An 8,672-nucleotide genomic window follows, 5' to 3' on the forward strand; every position below is an offset into this window, starting at 1 on the left:
ATGTTTAGAGTCTAATACCTTCACATGTCTATTCGGTACCTTTGCTTATAGAAGAATGCCTTTTAGGCTTTGCAATGCACCAGCAACTTTCTAAAGGTGTATGGTCAGTAAATTTTCAAAATTTATTGAGAAAATAATAGAGGTATTCAGGAACGACTTTACAATTTATGGTAATTCATTTGATGAATGCTTAATCAACCTCAATCACATTTGAAAAGATGTTTGGAGTCTAATTTGGTCTTGAATTATGAAAAATGTCATTTCATAGTAAATCAAGGTCTAATCTTAGGTCATGTAGTTTCTAAAAGAGGAATTAAATTTGATAATGCCAAGGTTGATGTGATTAAATCTTTACCTTATCCCACATGTGTGTGGGACATTAGATCCTTTCTTGGTCATGCAGGGTTTTACAGGAGATTTATCAAGGACTTCTCGAAAATCGCTCAGCCATTATGCAAACTTTTGCAAAATGATGTGCTATTTAATTTTAATGAAGAGTGTCAAGAAGCTTTTGATTCTTTAAAACAAAAACTGATTGCTGCTCCCATCATGTAAGCACCAAATTGGTAATATCCATTTGAAATAATGTGTGATGCAAGCAATTATACCTTAGGAGCTATTTTTTATCAATGGATTAATAAGAAATCTCATGTTATATTGTTATGTATCTAGAACTTTAGATAAGACTCAAAGCAATTACACTACCACTGAAAAGGAACTTTTAGCCATTGTCTTTGCCTTAAAAAGATTTAGATCATATTTATTAGGCACTAAAGTAATTGTATTTCTGACCATGCAGCCTTAAAGTACATCTTGAGAAAGAAAGAAGTAAAGCCGCAACTAATTAGATGGATTTTGTTGTTACAGAAATTCAACCTTGAGATAAAGGATAAAAAGGGATCAAAAAATTTAGTGGTTGATCACCTAAGTCGTTTACTTCAACCCCAAGATTTGATTCTTTTAAAAGATGAATTTCATAACAAACATTTACTTTTTATGCAGGTTGTGAGCCCTTGATATGCTGATTTGGTGAATTACATAGTAACCAAAAACTTTCCAGAAGAAATGTTGAGAAGCAGTAAAAAAAAGTTGAAACATGATGCACAACACTATGTTTGAGATGAATCATATTTATAGAGATTTTATGTTGACCAAATAGTAAGAAGATGCATTATAAAAAGTGAAGTAGAGTCGATTCTTCGCTTTTGCTATTTGGAGGCTTATGGAGATTATTTCGGTCCAAGAAGGATAGCAAAAAAGGTGTTAGAGTGTGGACTTTATTAGCCCAGTGTGTTCAAAGACTCCTACATATTTTGTAAGGCATATTCTAATTGTCAAAAGACAGGTAACTTAGGACGCCAAGATCAAATGCCTCTTTCTCCCGATACTAGTGATCGAAATTTTCGATATCTGGGGTATAGATTTTATGGGTCCATTCCCTTCTTTATTAGGAAATCAGTATATTTTACTTGCTATTGATTATGTTTCAAAGTGGGTAGAAGCCAAAGCCACGAAATCTAATGATTCAAAGTTTGTATCTATTTTTTTGAAAAATCATACTTTTGTCAGGTTTGGAATATCACAACTACTTGTTAGTGACCGAAGAACGCATTTTTGCAATAGGGTGATTGAGTCATTGTTAAAGAAATATGGGGTTACTCATCGTATCTTTACAGCCTATCATCCATAGACGAATGATCAAGATGAAGTCTTTAATCGGAAAATAAAGTTAATCCTAAAGAAAACAGTCCATTTTAATAGGAAGACTGGAGTGCTCGACTTGATGATGCATTATGGGCATATAGGACATCCTCTAAAACCCCAATCGGCATGTCACCATTTCGACTAGTTTATAGCAAGCCTTGCCATTTACCAGTTAAATTAGAATATAAAGCTTTTTGGGCGGTAAAGCAATGAAGCAGCAGTCTAAGTGAGGCAATTTCTAACCAGAAATTACAATTGCAGGAATTGGAAGAAATAAGAAATGATGCCTATGAGAATGCAAGAATCTACAAGGAAAAGACCAAAACCTTTCATGATGAATCAATTTCTTGGAAGAGTTTTAAAATGGGACAAAAAGTTTTACTTTTTTATTCTTAGTTAAAATTATTTCCTGGAAAGTTGAAAACTCGATGGATTGGTCCATTCATTATGATTAAATCATTTCCCTATGGAGCTGTGCAAATTCAAAGTCTTGAAACTGGAAAATTTTTTAAAGTAAATGGATATAGGCTCAAACCTTTCTCTGAAGGATTTGAGCCTAGGAATGGAGAGATTATAGCTTTGGAAGTGCCACAGATCGGTACTTGAAAGGAAGAAAGTCCAATCTAGGACAGTAAAGAAGGACGCTGCTTGGAAGGCAACCTAAGGTGATAGGCTTGCCCAAGCCTGTTTGTTCTCAAAAGTTTTACTATCTTTTTAAATTTTTTATTTTTCTATTGTCTTCAACCTTAGAGCAGATTATATTTTTTCTGGACAAGTTTGAGCTTTATGGAGATCATACATAGGCCTTCATAGTTATTTGAGATTTACATGGTAAAATTGTTCGACTTGCTTTATAATTGCTCTTTGAAAGTTAGTTTTATTTTATAATTTTTACTGCTTTAATTATTTTCACTGTTTTATTTTTATCTCTCAAAATTAAAACCTAACTCACCCTATTCTTTTATTTTCTCTCACGCTATCAATCTCTCCTAGCTCTTCCCTCTCTTGCAGACCAACAATAGCTTCTCCTCCGGCCACAACCAGGCGAGCTACTTACTCTCAAGCGAAAGATAAAACTCTAACGCCCATCAAATTTTAGCGCCATTGCCGATGCCCAATATGCAAGTTGAACTAGACGAGGAATGGAAAGTTAAGCCCGAGATTCTAGAGCAATTGAAGACTAGAAAAGAATAACCAAAGACTACCACGCTGATTTTGGAGTCTTACACTAAAAGCAATAGTGAAGACACAATTTCCAACCTCAGTGGCAAAGAGACCCAACCCCAGCACAGGATGCCGAACACAATAGCAGCGAGGAGGTACAACCTGTCTCTTCCTCGAAAAAGAAGCAGAAGAAGCGGATGCCTAGAATCACCGGCAGAAAGGCCAATTAACTATCCGAAGAGTATGAGTTACATGGTAATTTTGACTTTAAGGGCAACAATAAAGAAAGGTATCAAGCTTTCCTCCACTATGATATTTACCATTGCAAAAGTATCAATGATGCTGCTTTAACACAGTTGAACATGTTTGAAGAAGTTTATGCACCGATTGACAATATTGGTTGAAGAAAATTTTTTGCCATTAATTGTCCATCCTATATTAAGTTGTGCCAATGTCCAAAATTTAATTTAAATATGCCCCTTGTTCATTTTTGGTTAAGAGATAAATTGGCTCATTGCTCTATTACCAATTTTTAATCTTCATTTGGGTATCTATGATAATGAATATGTAAAATAGATGCATAGTTGGATTCTTTATGTGATTATCCAGCATATTAGGATCCAAATTTGGTGTATAAAGAGTTAAGAGGGACCCTACACTTGAATTTAAGGGTGGTAAGTCTAAAGCAAATAAAATTCCAAGCCTTGCCCTTAGGTACATCCATAGGTTCCTCTATTATACATTTTCTGGTAAAAATAAAGATTCTACCAAGCTAACCAAGTATGAGCTATTCTTTCTTTGGTGTATGTTGCATAAACACAGTCAATTTTGGTTTCTGGTTAGCTTCCCAACTCAAGACTTTTTTTGAGACCACTAATTTACATATTGTTGAACACAATCTTCCTTTAGATATTCATGCAATTGACTTATGGGCTTACTTTGCCTCAATGAAAGGAAGAAATTGTGTGTTCTAAAGCCTATTCTTTCAAAAGGGTAGCTTGATATCAAATGATGGCATTTTAATATTCTGTGTGCTTAAAATTGGATTGATGGCCTACTTTATATCTTGAGGAACATGTTTTAAAAGTGAGACTTGTTGAAATGAACTTTGATCAATTTAAACTATTTCTGCTATTATCTTATTGCATAATAATTTAATTCTTTGCTTTGAATAATTAAATTTCAAATAGTTAAGGATAGAGCTGTGTTTTTGTCTTTATTTTTTTTTTTGGATTCAAATTTTTGTGCTTGAGGACAAGCAATGCACAAGTGTGGGAGATTCTGATGAGTTGTAAAACTCATCACTTTTTTCATATTAATTTTTATGAGTTTGTTATGATTTTGATGGTAAAAGATTCGATTTTTACTTGGATTTTAATTTTGGACAGGTTTAGAGTTGAAAGTATGAAAAGTAACCAGTAGAGGCTATTTTAGAACTGTTTTAGGCTAGAAAGTTCTATCTTGCCTAAGGCTATGGCCCAAGCTTGATAGATAGACAACAAAGTTTTGATTTTGACAGTTGTATAGAATTCAAATTATTTCAGATAGCTACAAATACGATCAGATCAAGTATTATGATAACAACCATAAAAGGATTTGTTGATTTATTTTCTTTCTTTTAAATTTTGAATATTTTTTTTTATTTTTTTTGTTGGGAAAAATCTATATAAATACTGTTTTAGAAGTAGAAAATCATCTCCTCATCCCTTAACTCCTCTCTCATTTACATCTCCTTATTTTGATTTCTTCAGCCGAACCTCTCTTTCTTCTTTTTATTTTTTTGCATTTTTTTGTTATGACCCTTAATGGCTAAATAGTCTTTTTCAATTGAAGGTTAATTTAGTTGAGGTTTTATTAAAGTTGTGAGATCTAATCTTATCTTCTCTTCATCTCAATTTATGTTTTCATTCTGTTTCTGTTTATGAGAAAAACTACCTCTATTGTTTTTGTTTAGGAATTTAAGAGGTATATTGAATATCTTAAATAAAAAACATATCGCTAATTATCTCAAGTAAATACATAATTATTTAATTGGATTAATACAAGTAACAATTAGTATATCTATTTATGTTAAGAAATTGAGTGATTTAGTTTAAATAATTCGCTTATAATTATTAATCAAGTTTGGGATCTTCTCTTAAGTAATTAATTAATTAAATCTACATGTTTATTGAGGTTGTTAATTAATTTAGCACTTTTGCAAATTAATTTAATCTTTAAGGAAGAATTGGTGGAATTAGTTTATTTGAACACTATAACCAAACAATGAAATATTAAATAGATTACCTTTTGAATCAGTGATCAACTAATAAACCTCTTAATTTGAATTACACATTTTTTTTTTGAAATGGGGATTGTCCTCCTCAATGTTGAATTCATTAAATTCACTCTCTCTATCTTTGACATAATTTACATCTCTTTCTTGCCTACTCATGGTATTACTACCACTACCCCTCTCATAATTCCTATTTAGTCCCATCTGTACATTGGGGGATTGTTGCATTAACTTCTTGCTCAACACCACTAGCATCCGTTTCTGTCTCATAACTCATGGTATTACTATCACTACCCATTTTTATAATCCCTAATTGGTCCTATCTCAACATTAGGGTCAGTTTCATTTTCTTCCTTATCAATATCATTATTACATACACTTTTCTCTTTCTTATTTTTCCTAGGATTTTTACACTTCATGTTATTTCCTTAGTTGAAACAGCTAAGGGTATTTTTGGATTTTCTTTATAAAGCTCAAATATTAGCATTAAGTCCACATCATTCTCTTTTTCCAATCCATTATCAACCTTAATCTTTTTTAAGTCCAATAATTCATATGTATCACTTATTAGTCTAAGAGTACCTATTAGCAAGCACCCAATTGATTCTCTCCTCACGCTCTTCATATTTAATCAATAAATTGTACCTCAAAGAAATAATCCATCACTATTTGATAAAATAAAAAGGAAAAATAAAAATTTCTTTGCAAATCACTAAACCCTAGAAATCAGAATAAATTAAAAAATAACAATCCTAACTTTATAGTGCCATATTATATAAAAAAAAACTACTTTAAACATCAAAAGAAATTTAAAAAAAATGCAACTTAGTTTGACAAATGGAATTTTCGTTCCTTCAAATAAGGAGTACAATATTTTTTTTTTATAAAATAACACTGACCCAATCTTGAGAATATGGTGGGTTTCTTGACACGATTAGAAATGAAAGGAACAATCAGACCACATAATTGATCATGAGATAAAGAGATAAAAAGGATGAGAGCTTTGAGAGGGAAAAGTTCGAGAGAGAGAGAGAGAGAAGAGAGATAGGGTATTGCAATTATGGAATCACACATTTAGGCTATAGTGATCAGTCATTTAGGCTATAGGGTATTTTAGCTCTTGATGAAAAGTAAAGAAAATGAGTCACCACTCTAATGAAAGTAGGGAACAAATTGAAAAATATAGTTGCACGACCTACCCTTAGTAAGGATTCATTATCCTTCTCAATCCATAATATAATGATCTAGGTTCGGAATTGTGGATACGAGAAAGGAAAGGTGTTAGGCACGCTTCTCGCCTGGACTTTACCTAAGAACCAATATCAATGACCTATATTGATTCTTACATCCTATCTTTAAGTATTTTTTGGGAAATCTATTTCAAGCAATATGCAATCTAATTATTATACACACATTCATCACATAAAGCACCTATTTTATTTGCATCCATTAGCTTAAGCATATGTACACTACAAGAGAAGTTTAAAATAACTATGAAACTTACCGATGATGACTATTTCATTGGTAAGTACCAATGGATTTTCGACCATAATAGAAAATAACAATTGAAAAAACTATACTGACGACATACCAATGAGGTATCGACCATGTATTCACTGACATTCAGATTTCCGTCGCTAAATATGGCATCATCTAATAGCGGAAATTTAGTGATGATATTAAAATAAAGACTAACACCAAGTGCATATGCGAATTATCAACCACTTCTATAGTGATAGGTAATGTAAAGTATTGAAAATAATAAGATATGAAATAATGAAAATATCACTTGCAACACTGTAGGGTAGCAAAGTACCAACAACAAAGATGTCGTAGATAATATTATTTTGTAAAAGAATGCTGAAATAAGTACCTACATAATTTTGAGATATAGCTAATATAATAGATAAAATTAAAAATATTAAAAATTTTACATAGGATATAGTATTATAGCAACTTATCCATTATCTATGTGTTGTAGGTACATTTATGTATTAAAAATATATTAAAAATATTACCTACGATATGGTTCAGTAGCAAATTACCAACGGCATAGAGGTGGTAGGCATGTTTTCTTTGTAAAAAGAAATTAAAATAGTTATCCATGCAATTACCGGTGGTAGGTAATATATTAAAAATATCATCTACAATATTGTATGGTAGGAAAGTACTAACTACAAAGATGTCATAGGTAATATTGTGTTGTAAAAGAATGTTGAAATAAATACCTACGTAAGTTTGGGTGTAGCTAATATAACAGATGAAAATATTAAAAATTTTACCTATAACATAATATCGTAGCAACTTACCCACTACCTATGTGTTGTAGGTACAATTATTTATTAAAAAGATATTAAAAATATTACCTAAGAAATGATTCAGTAGTACATTACTAACAACAAATGGGTGGTAGGCACGTTTTCTTTGTAAAATAAAATTGAACTAAGTATCCACGCAATTACCGGTGGTAGGTAATATATTAAGTAAGAAATGAATATTAAAAATATCATCTACAATACTGTGTGGTAGCAAAGTACTAACTACAAAAATGTCATAGGTAATATTATGTTGTAAAAGAATGTTGAAATAAGTACCTAACTAATATAATAGATGAAAATATTAAAAAATTTTCCTACAACATAGTATCATAGCAACTTGCCCACTACCTATGTATTGTAGGTATATTTATTTATTAAAAAGATATTAAAAATATTACCTACGAAATTGTTCGGTAGCAAATTACCAATAAAAAATGGGTGGTAGGCACGTTTTCTTTGTAAAACGAAATTGAAATAATTATCCACGCAATTACCGGCGTTAGGTAATATATTAAGTAATAAATGAAAATATTAAAAATATCACCTACAATATTGTGTTGTAGCAAAATACTAACTATAAATATGTCATAGGTAATATTGCGTTGTGATGCTCAGAGATCCAGAGAAAATAGGGTTTACAATGGTTGGGTAAGCTTGGTCTGAGAGGAGGGGGCTCCTCTCCTTTTATTCCTTTCTTTTGTCCGCTAGTGACGTCTAACGGCCTTGCCACTATTGGGCCACCCGTCTCTGTCATACGGATACGTACGTATAAAAATGTCAGACGTCTGTTCCATGCTAAACGGCCATTTAATTCCCCCTGGCACGCGTGTAGACAGATCTGCTGGATGGTTGGGCCGGTTATCCCTTCTCCTACTAGGCCTCAGAACCGAGCTTGGCGTGGGGAGACTGAGGCCCCAGAGAGGCCCGACCTCAAGGCTGGATGGTCTAGGCCAGCTCATTGAGGGTGCCCTTTGATCCATGGATCATAGTTGTCATCATGGGCCTGGCCTTGTATCGGGGTAGTGAAACCCAGCGGTCATCAATTGCCCCTTTACCTTCTCATCAGTTATTTCATGAATGATGAGGGGGTAAATATCGAGAATCATTATGACCGCGCAGTCTAAGGACAGTTTCCCTTAAAACGTCTCTTCTTCATTTTACTGTTTCAAAATTCGAATTCTCTCAGTCTTCCCAAAACTCTCCTTCTTCTC

This window comes from Manihot esculenta, chromosome 17 (assembly GCF_001659605.2).
Source record: "Manihot esculenta cultivar AM560-2 chromosome 17, M.esculenta_v8, whole genome shotgun sequence".
Taxonomy (NCBI): domain Eukaryota; kingdom Viridiplantae; phylum Streptophyta; class Magnoliopsida; order Malpighiales; family Euphorbiaceae; genus Manihot; species Manihot esculenta.